This window comes from Jaculus jaculus, chromosome X, assembly GCF_020740685.1.
Source record: "Jaculus jaculus isolate mJacJac1 chromosome X, mJacJac1.mat.Y.cur, whole genome shotgun sequence".
NCBI lineage: Eukaryota > Metazoa > Chordata > Mammalia > Rodentia > Dipodidae > Jaculus > Jaculus jaculus.
The window spans coordinates 43549641-43561925 of NC_059125.1; the positions used below are offsets into that span (position 1 = coordinate 43549641).

The 12285-nt window shown below is 36.3% G+C and overlaps 1 protein-coding gene across 12 annotated transcripts in view; it reads right to left on the minus strand.

The window, feature by feature from the left end:
• Nucleotides 1–12285, minus strand: part of Cask (calcium/calmodulin dependent serine protein kinase) — a 361845-nt gene that overhangs the window by 204881 nt on the left and 144679 nt on the right. The gene's annotated exons all lie outside the window — the stretch shown is intronic.

Here is a 12285-nt window from a genome sequence, read left to right on the forward strand (position 1 = left end):
ACACACAAATGTATATATGAAACTCATACAAGATTATTTACATTAAATTATTCAAATATTAATATCTATTATTTTCATAATGCTTTAAGACTTATAAAGTGTTTTCAAATCCAGTATTTCATTCTTCAATACAGAATTCGCCTGACTTCATGGGAAGCTGTTACACATCTTCCTTCACACTTAGAAATACCACATAAGTAATATTCTGATTCTTATGTAATCTACATGATTAGGCAAAGATGTGAGAGGGACAGCATTCAAATCTCTGCCCAGCTGTGTTCAGTGCTCTTATTGGTGACAATTGCTACACCTACTGAATATGCATAGAACATGTACATGTAGGTAAATTAAAATATTCCCTTGTTTATGCAAGAATTTACAAATTTCATCTAGTGTCAATTTCACAACTAATGGTCATTTTTGCCATCTCAAGTCAGATTCTTCAAAATCCTGGCTTCATCTAAACTGAAGTTTGGCAGTCCATACATAGGGTACTGAGGAGTCAAGTCTGGATGAAATGTTTATGCATTTTGGAGTTGCCAAGTCAAAGGTATATGCAACAATTTTCACCTCAGTACTATTAGAAACAATTCATATTATTACTACTGAGTGTGAATGAAAGTTTCCTCTATCTTGCTCTCACTAAGATATCAGATAGTAGGAAAAATAGTTTGCTTTAATTTACATTCCTTTGATTAGTAGAGAATCTGAATGCTTTTCATTCCTTTGTGCTATGGGGGGAAATGCTATTTTTTTAAGCCTGTCTACAGTTTAAGTTCATTCGTTAATCTATAAGAACTAAAACTGTCATCATGAAGAAATTCCTTTATTTAGGCATTTTCTTTTTTAATTGTGAAATATAAGAAAAAGGACAACTTAGATAAGAGAAACTGGGTAAACAAGAGAAACAAATTAATTGCATAGTGAAACAAAAAGGAATTGAGAGCTGTACTGAATGCTAGAGGAAGACTTTTTGAAGGGACTCATAAGGGAAGAGGAATAAAAAGAGATGGTGGCTGGGAGGTTGCCAAGTGGTGAGAAGTCAAAGCCTAAGAAAAGAGTCATTTTGAGAAACAACTAGAAATTAGTTACTGATTTGTGCTATAATTACAAGTACTGAACAATGTTTCTTTCTAGCCATGTCTGAATTACTAGTACCTCAAATAACAGTCTCTACACATACACACACACACGGAGTGCTTTAGGTTTCTGTTCTCTTCTACTGAGTGTTCCACTCTTGCATGTAGTTCATTTTAAGTGCTATACTAGCATAACGTAGTAGTTGTAAAAATTAAGGTTCAAGGCTGAGTATGGTGGTGCACGCCTTTAACCCCAGCACTCAGGAAGCAGAGGTAGGAGGATCACCGTGCGTTCTAGGCCATCCTGAGACTACATAGTGAGTTCCAGGTCAGCCTGGGCTAGTGTGAAACCCTACCTCGAAAAAACAAAAACAAAAAATACTAATAATAATTAAGGTTTATTTCATTATCCTTTACTTATGAACATTTTCTTCCAGTTGACCATTAAAATCATTCTGCTAAACTGTAAAATAGTTTTTATTGTTTGGCTGAGACATAACTATATTTCTACATTCATTTCTAGAATTTAACATTTTTTCTAACAATTTCATCCATGAACATCATATCTCTCAATTTCATTTTACTTTCCTAAGTTATGGTTTTATATATTTTTTCTAAATATTGATCATTAGGTTTATCCCCTGGGCATTATAGCTGTATGAATTGTCTTAGGCATGTATTCTACTACTCAGCTTCATGTCCAGCTCTAAGATCTTACATTTTAGTTGCTATAAAATATTTTGTCAGTACAATTTTAATTCAGTGGTTCATAACCAAGGTCACCAAACAAAACCACCTGTGTAACTTTTAAAATATGTGTGTATGTTCTATGAAGGATTACTCTGAAAAAAGTCTCCACTGTGAAAATACCTTTTTGTTATTGAAACTATCTGATTATTTATAACATTAATTAATATTAAGGTAAAAGAATACATTAATTTTAAATTTTATGAGATACAAAATTAAAAACTAAATACTGATATTTGCATAAAATTTATCAGAACTTTAATATATACATACTCATACAATTCTCATATAGTAAGCATGAACATGTTAAACAAAATTGGTAACTTAATTCTTTGATATAAATTATTTGATAATATAATATGCTTAAAAACAATGATAAGGCTTCTTTTATTTCTTTTCTCTTTGGCTTCCCATCTTGGAGTGTTTCTGGAGCTCCAAAAAATATATATGTTTTTAATTTCCTCAGTTGTCTCCATTCTAAGGGAGTGAAATGAGAGGGAGAGAAACCCTTTCAGGGAAGATTATGGGGAAGGTTTCTATAGCATTTGCAGAAAAAAATCCAATTGAAGGCCTACTATGAAGTTTGAAAAGGGGTGAAATTATGAATGACCTTAACTGCCCCTCGTCTACCTTAATTAAAAATTATTTACACAATTGAGAAAATGATCTAAAAATAAGGTACCAATTTTTTATAAACAAAATTGTAGGTCTAAAGATAGAGTATATATTACAGAAAATTTGAAATATATCATACCAATATATGCCACTTTGACCTAAGAACACAGAATCATGTGCTATGATTTCACAGCCATGTCAACTTGTAATAACCGCTTTGAAACATTTACTTTCAGTTTCAGTTGCTATGTCACAGCAAACTCACTGGTAACAGAGGGTTGATTGCCACTTGTTTATAAATGAGTCGGAGGAACACTGTTATAAAGGATGGATGAAATATGATTTTTCTAATCAGCATTTTGTCTGAAGGTTCAAAACAACTATAAAAACTAGATGAAATTAGAAAAAAAATGTTTTACATCATCAAAAGATCAAACAATATCATGAGTGAAAAACTACTTGGTGAGAATGGGAAAAGGATCAGAACTCAAAGAGGTGAGCAATAGCAATTTAGTCAGGGTGGGGGCAAAAAATGGGGTACATCAGAAAGAAAATGACAGAATCCAGTTTCTTTCATATAAGGTTGATCTAACGGGAAAGACTGAACTATTGTGGGTGGAACTATGCTGGAATTGTTGCTTCATTTTTTTACGTATTTTTTTGTTTTTCAAGGTAGGGTCTCGCTCTAGCTCAGGCTGACCTGGAATTAACGATGTAGTCTTAGGGTGGCCTCGAACTCATGGCGATCCTCCTACCTCTGCCTCCTGAGTGCTGGGATTAAAGGCGTGTGCCACTATGCCCAGCCAGTTTTTTACTTTTTAATAAATGAATAGGCCCTATGCTTTTTTCATTCTAAATCAGTTCTGATTATTCAAAAACATGAAAATATCCCTTCAGACTACAGCTTAAATGGAACTTACAAAATAGTTTGTCTCTATAAACTTAAGACAATGATATTTTACTATAATAAAATTAAAGCCAGTGTTTATTAATTAATAACTTAACTATGTGGTAGGCATTTTCTAAAAATGCTTCACATATACTGATTCATCCAATACTTATAGTAATTTGTTTAGGTAGATATTGCAAGTATGCCTATTTTACATAGGAGAAAACTAAGAAATAGCAAAGGTTAAGGAGCTAGCCTAAAAGATCCCATAGCTATGTTTTCCCTTTTGAGATAGGGTCTCACTATGTAGCCCAACCAGGGCTAGAATTCAACAACCTCCTGCATTCTGAGTGCTGGAATCATAGGTATGCACCGCTGCACCTGGCTTGATCACATGGCTCTTAATCAGTAAGGTCAGGATTCAAGCTCAAAGTCTGACTTTGAGGTCCATGCATCATCCCCCAGAATGCTTAGGCGTCAAAGCAGAAAACTTAACTTCCACTCATGGCTTTCAGTGACTTAATAAAGATACTATAACTAAGTAGTTAGGAGGACAGTATGAGAAAGGGGTCTATATAACAGGTCCATAGATGAAGACCCTGTTATTATTGATATGGTTTAGATGAGTTTTCTGCAATTAAGCTTTTTTTACTTAGAAAATCAGTTGAGACAAGGTCTCACTACATAGGCAAGGCAAGCCTCTAAAACTCACTATGTAGCCCAAGATGGTCTCAAAACCACGAAGATTCTTCTGCTTCAGCCTCTTGAGTGTTGGGGCTACATGAATGTACCATCATACCTGGCTAATAAGCTTGTTGATAAATGATATAATCACTGCAAATATAAATCATTCTGCTGATGCAAAAATCTTAATTTTATTTTGTTTTCCTCTAATTCACAATTTTGCTTGTTATGCTGTTTTGATGTCTTCACAAATGTCCCATAACCATTGCCTATTCCCAGTAGTTTGGCCCTCTTTATACATCTGTCTGGGATATCCTCTCTCTACTTTTCTACCTGCCGACTTTAATGATGTTCATCTTCTTATGAGTCTCCCTGCTTATTGCAGCTCCCACCTCTTTTCTCCACCGAAGTTATGGGTTCTAAGAATCTGCACCTATTGTCATTTAGACATACACTAATAATAATATTTTTTATGGCAGACCTACCTGGCTAGCCTGTACAATTGAACTATAGGCAACTTGAAGTGTGTAAAAGGTCTTTGTATCTTCAGCATAAAATTTCATATATTAATTATTATTTATAAACATTTGTGGGTGGTGAATTCATTTCTGAAAGACAGAAGCTTCTCACACAAATCCTTTCTCATTTTTTCTGCATTTATATCACTATTTGGGGAGGGGAATTTAGACTTATTCTGAATTTATTGTGTATGTACTTCAGGCAGAGGATAGAAAGATGGGTTCTATGAACGTCTTATCTTCTAAGAGCATATGTTACAGATGGAGAATTTAAAAGGACTAAAAAATGTTAAGAGATTAAAGATAAGTGCATCCTAAGAGTTTGATGGGAGGAAAGGGAACATATTTGAAAGATTCAGGAAATCTTCATGAAGTAGGCAAACTCTGAGGTGGGTCCTGAAGAAGAGTGTGAGAGTAGCTAGTCTCTGAGGAAACAGAAACTTAAGAGGACAGTAGCATCTCAAGGTTCCTTTCCTTTCCCTTTCCCTTTCCCTTTCCCTTTCCTTTTCCCTTTCCCTTCCCCTTCCCTTCCCCTTCCTTTCCTTTCCCTTCCTTTCTCTCTCTCTTTCTTTCACCTTCCCTAACCCACCTCCCTCCCTCCCTCCCTCCCTCCCTCCCTCCCTTCCTTCCTTTCGGTTTTTCAAGGTAGGGTCTCACTGTAGCCCGGGCTGACCTGGAAAAACACAGGATGGCTTCAAACTCACAGCAATCCTCCTACCTTTGCCTGCCAAGTGCTGGGATTAAAGAAAATAGGCAGGGACCATAGAAGTATTTAGGATTATTAATAATGATATGCAAGTAGAGAAAAGATCTTGTCAATTCAGAAAAGGATCATTCATTACAATGGGAACTTAATGGCTTAATAAAAAAAACTTTGATATACTGTCAAAACTACTAAAAGGACTGAGTATATTCCCAAATCCCTACTTTCCAGTTATTTTTCTTTTGGTGGATTTGTATATAAAGCTTCCCTTTCTTGTTATATTTTTTCAATATCCTTCATTGAAATAAACTCTATGCTCAATAGAATGTAACACTTTTATGTGAATATTTAGTTAAATTAATTTTCTAGAATTTTTCAATTGTTTTTGTTAAATCTACTGATGTTATTTTTTGTGACTTTCAGTCCTTTGAAGTTTTAAAAGCTCCCCAAAGATCTATTATGTATTTATCTCTTGTTAGCTTTTCTATGCCTTGATTAGCCTATAAAATTATTTTGTCTGTACTATTCTTGTTATGAGAGAGATGTGAGGAGTAGATGAAGGACCTACCATGACTACTTCTGAATTGCTAGTTTTCTCCACATTGTTTTAAAATATACCCTTTTCCCTACTACATTTCCTGAACTTTTTTCCATGCATTGCTAAAAGGACTTCTACAGAAGAAGAGTATGAGGCACTCTGAAGGTAATTTTACATTACCTTTCATGTGACTGCATTTGGACTATAATTTGTCACATAAGGTCAGTTGGAGAATTTTCCACTTGTAGCTTCATTTTGACACTGAAAAACTTTAGGGTTTTTGAATTTTGGATTAGGGATATTTCACATGTCTATCAAATATGCAAATTGATAAACTCGTTCTAAGCATCTTGACAAACACATCTTCAAAAGGACTTAAGAAGGTTGGGCACTATTCTGAATTCTTGAGTTCCTCACAGTTCCTGATCAGAATACTATTTGCTAATTAATGGTGCCTCCTAGTGGATGAAGAAACTTTAGTTATAAGGGACAGCAAATGATCCTAAACACAAGCAGTAGACCTCTGAATTATTAGTTATGTTCACATACCTCTATAGTTCCTAGAGAAAAGGAAAGGCAGATAGGAGTATCAGTCCCTGTTCTGTTCTATCATGTGGGAAATTAACTGTCCTCCATGTTCTCACTCATCTTCACAGCTACTACCTTCCTCCCTAACCAACAATAAAATGAGAGCAAGGCATCTTCTCATATAAATCATAAGCCATATCAGCGACTCTTTTTTTGGTGTTTGTTTGAGACGGTGCCTTACACTGTACCTCAAGCTGATCTAAAACTAATGGACATCCTCCCGCCTCAGTCTCTCAGATACTAGTGCTAGGATTACAGGCATAACTTACCATATCTAGTTATTATCACAGAATCATAAACTTGGAAATTTAATAGTAGTAGGTGGATTAGAATCTGTCTCCTTGATTCTTGCCCCACTATAGAACTCCATGCTTCCTGCTTACCATTTTGACAGAGTTTGTCCTTGCCTTAACAAGGATTTATGAGTGTTACTGGGAGGATAGTGACATTCTATTTCTTCAAGGAGGTTTCTGTAAATTACTGCAAATCCTCACCAGTTCTTTCACAACTGACTACATCATTATAGGTAGATTGCAAGTTAAGTATTTAACCCTCATAACTACACTTGGAGACATAATACTTTGAGGATGAAGAAACTGAAGCTAAGGGCAAATATTGTATAACCTGTCCAAGGTCACATACTTACAAAGTAGCAAAGCCAGGATTTGAGCTTCCACAATGAGCTCCAGCATTCTAAGCTTAACCCTCTAATCCTGAAGCTGTATAGTAAATAGTATTCATGATATATTACTTATTATAATTGTAATCAAAGTACTTTTCTATCCCATCCCCATTCCTTTCTTGTAAGTGAATAAAGTACAAACCAAAGAGCCAAGATGTAAAAGGGACCCTGTGCTAAATTCTATAATATCTCAGTTCCTTCTCCTGGGGGCCAGGCTCTTAACGGCAGCTTATACTGGACACCTACAGACGTTCTATGATCACAACAAATGGAAATCACCCAAAAGTTGATTAGTAATATCCATGCCCATAGCTTCTTTCTATATGAGGAGCCATGTTTCTTCAATTTAGGAATGTTTTAGCTATTATATCTTTAAACAAGGTCTTTCCTTTTACATGTATCCTAAACTTCTGGAATTCTTGTTTTTATGAATGTTGGGTGTTCCCCACAATTCAGATTCACTCATCTGTAACTGTGCTGTGTTGTATATTAGTTGTTCAATATTGCCTTTCAACTAGGCTATATACATTCTACAGACAGGCAAGCAGAGAAAGACAGATATGTGGGTCTTTTAACATTCACCAAATAGAATAGCCTCTTGTTCCTTTTATTTATTTATTTTTTGTGGTCTTTAAGGTCCTTTTTTCTAGTATCATCATTTTTTCAAGCTCAAAATTTTTATGTGTTGAGTGTGTTCATGATGGTAGTTTTTCCTTGTGTCATTTGAAATTTCAATTTGAATATTAATCCTAAGTAGGGATTTCTTAAGCTACATTTTTCTTGTGAGCTATCCTGTCATATATCATAGTGAGAGTTTTGCCAGCCACTATCAGAGGCTCAGAATCTTTGCCCATCTCTTGACTCTAGTTTCCTTCCTTATAGGAGCTTTTAATGCTTATTAAAATGAAAGAACTGAACCATAAATTGTATTTTTCTGCAATAACTACCTGTTACTACTTTTCATACTGAGCCTAGAGGTCTTTCTTTATGACAAGTCTGATTATATGATTATCTTGGTATAATTATTCTAATGTTTTCTATTACCTATTAACTCAGGTTTTAAGTCTGATTTAGGCCCTGAGAAAGGGCTTCCATGAACACCTTATCTGAATCAGCACTCTCCTCACCCTCCATCCTTTACCAGACCCAACTCCTAATGGCACATGTTGGTATTACCACATAGTTGTTTGTCTTTTCACTGGAATCATGTGTTACACAGTCATGGATTTTGATTTACTATTGAATTTGCAGCACCTAGTATACTGTCTAGCATACTATAGGCATTTGATAAGTACTTGTTGAAGATGGATTTAAAATTTTAACATGGTGACTGCTGAGATGGCTCAGTGGCTAAAGACATTTGCTTGCAAAGTCTACCAACCTGGGTCTCATTCCCCAATACCCTCATAAAGCCAGATGCACAAAGTAGCACAATCATCTGGAGTTCATTTGCAGCAGGAAGCAGCCCTGGAAAGCCCATTCTATCTCCCCACCCTCATTTTCTCCTCATCTATTTTAAATAAATAATCAATGTTAACATAGTATGAAAAGTCCCGAACATAATAGAGCAATTAAGAGTAAGGGTTAAAGAATCAAATCGCCTAAATTAGAATCCTTGCTGCTGCATACCAATGTTTTGACCTAGAGCAAGTCACGGCTGTGTAAGTTTCAGTTTTTTTTTTCATGTGTAACATGGGCATCATAATTAGTCAGTGGGTTGTTAAGAAGACTTGGAAGATAATAAAATGTAAAATATAGCAGGCAGTTACATACATTAACAATGGTTTCATTATTACACACCTAAACTCATTTCCCTTCATGTTCTTGTCTTGCATCTTGCTTCAAAATAATAACCTACCATTTAAAGGTGCTCCAAACACACACGCTGACACACATTTCTGGTTATTCCACCTTCTCCTTGCCTGTAATGCTTATCATTCCCCACTCATACAGTCAATCTACTATCCATACTCTATTAAACCACCCCACCTAGAACCCCAGTCCAGGCATGGCAACAAAAAATCGGCTTTGAGGACCTAAGGAAATGGCTCAATGGGTAAGAGAATTTTGGTGTAAGTGGGAGAACCCGAGTTCTATTCCTAGCAGCCACATAAAAACCCACTTGTGGCTATGCACACCTGAAACCCCAGCACTGAAAGGGATGGAGAAAGGAAAATCACTGGGGCTCACTGGTGTAACTGAAAAACAGTGCAAACTCTGGGTGCAGGGAGAGCCCCTGTCTCAAGGAAATAAGGAATGTTAGAGGAGAACAACCCACATTCTTCTCTGGCTTCTTCATGCATGCACAAGGAGCACATGCAATTGCACACATGCGTATATACCACACACATACCATGCACATTGTATGCATACTGTAACATACACACACACACACACACACACACACACACACACATACACACACACACACTCACTCTCTTTCTTTCAAAAGAAGACTATCTACAGGAGATCAAGTCCATAAATTGGGACACTAAGTTCTACAAAAGGGGAACTGAGATAATCAGATAAATTAGTTCACTCATTCATTTGTTTCTCTCTGTTTGGAATATGACATAAGAAATACTCAAAGACTTGGGCTTTGAGGTCTGAGGTCATGCAGATTTCGTACCTGGGGAGCCTGTTTGTGGGTCATTGCAAGCCCTTGAGTCAGCAAGTAAAGCTGGTTTTTTCTTGAGCAAAGTTACTACAAGATTCTCCCCCAAAAGGGAGTAGTACTACTAGGTCCATGAACTGGAAGGTTCAATATCAAGACTATAATCAGGCCAATTATTTTCATACTGCCATAAAGATTTAATATAAAATTAATGCCAATATATCAATATTTTTGGTAGAAAATGACAACATTATTATAAAACATTTATAGAAAATGTAGAGACAAGTATATCCTTTAAGACCTGCCTGAAGAGGAATACAGATGGAAGGACCTGCTCTACAAGTTACTATAACTCATAAAGCTATAATTAATAAGACAACATACTCTTGGCACAATGTCAGGCAAGTAAGCCAATGAACCAGAATTGAGTCTGGAAATTGTCACACATATAAGGATGTTTTATTTATGGCAAAGTGTTGCTGCAGAGCAGGCTATTTACTAATTGTGCTGGGATGACTGAATCTCCTTATGGGAAGAAGTAAAACTGGACTGCTACCTCACAGAAGATCTCAGATCTATTCCACATGGATATCAAAATCAGAATAACTTTACATTATATTGCCTTATACTGTATTGTCTTAGGATTGGTAAACAGTTTTTATACTTGAGCCAAAAATCCTAGTGGCAAGCAAAATGACTAATAAGTTATACTATATTATAGCTACTAACTTCTTTTTCACTGAAAAAATACATTAAAAGACTAAAAAAATAGGACACAGTGAAAAGAAGGGAAGTGTAATCAGGAAAAAAAAACACTATGAAACTCTAATGTATACCAATTGGTAAAATTTTTAAATTCCAACACTACCACATATTAGAAAGGCTATGCAATACAGGCAATAGATAATTATTAGAATAAAAGGTATACTACTCTTAATAAAGACTAAAGACTAACAATAGCCTTAAATGAAGGTAGTACCAAGAAAACTAGGACACAAATCATCTTAAAAACATTGATGGAGGGACAGTTTATACATCTACCTAATATGCTTGGAATGGAGTTCTACTCAGAGGCAAGGAAAAATGAAATTTGTAGGAAAATGGATGGACTTGGAAAAAAAAAACATACAAAGTGAGGTCATATACAGGCTTAGAAAGACAAATGCTGCATGTTCTCTCATATGTGGTTCTTAACATGCAACAGCTTGATTTTCTTGAAAGTTGTAGTAAGCATCATTAATACTGGCAAGGAGCTAGAATGAGGTTATGAGACAGTGGAAATAGGAATGGATAAGAGGAGGAAAGATTTGACAGGCAAGTGGAGAGACAAAATACAGGAAGTTGAAGGGTCATCATGGCAGGGATGAGGGTAAAATAAGGTATGTGGGAAATATACAAAACTGACTGTATGAATCAGGACCATAGAAACCTTCCTCCTAGTTAACTAACAGATAAAACTCTTTTTATATAATGTGTTTATGTGCAAGCGAGAGCTAGAAGATAGAGAGAGAACAGAAGTGCCAGGGCCTCCAGCCATACACAGGCACAGTGGAATTGAACTCAGATCACCAGGCTATGCAGTCAAGTGCCTTCACCACTGTGCAATCTCCCCAACCCCAGATATAACTCTTAAAAAGGGCAAAGGTATTGTATAGGCAGAAATGCCCTGTAGTGGGTGGAGAAAACTGAACTCTAAAACCATAGGCAATGGCTGGTAAATCCAAGTTCCAGAACTGGATTACTATACCTCCACAGACACCTGTTGGTTAGGGAGGCCCATGAGGTCCCCAAAACAATGCAGGCTATAGCCAAAGCATTTTGTTACCCAGCAGATCAAAATGGTAAGACAGACTCTATTTCTGGAGATCTCACAGGCTGTGAGAGCACAGGATAGCAAACGATCACGCTGGAACTAAGAAGGAAGCCAGTTCCCTGATACCCCCTCATAGTGTTGGAAAGTGCTATGTGAGCTGCTGTGGGATAATGGTCACATATTGTGAATAAGAAGGAAATCCTAAAATTACAAAACCAACCAGCCAGGGAAGATGTATACACCTGTGCAATAGTGGCACACAGGATACAGGAGTAATCAACTGCTCTCTGATTGGATATAAGACCTGCTCAGAGGGAAAATATTCATACCTAGTACTGAGAAACAAGTCAGGTAGGTCATAGACTCTAGAGAGAAGTTCCACTGTTCTTTGGATAAGAACGGACAGTACACCCATCAAAAAATCTTTGAGGGATGGAAAGATAGCTCAGCACTTAAGGCACTTGTCTGCAAGGCATAAGGACCTAGGTTTAATTCCCTACTACTCATGTAAAGATATATACACAGTGGTGCATGCACTTGGATTTAGTTTTCAGCAGCTGGAGGTACTGGTGCACACATTCTCCCCCCTCTTCTCTCTGCTTGCAAATAAACAAATAAAACATTTTTAAAAGATATTTGAAAGCACCATGTTTATCCCTTTGATTCATGCTACTCTAACTCTTGGTTGGAGAATCTGCTTTCTTTTTTAACTACAGGTGGCAGAGAATACCAGGGAGACCCAAGATCCATCAATACAACAAGAAAAAATAGCTGACTGGCTAGCACTAGATGAGTCATTTATATCACATCTGCCA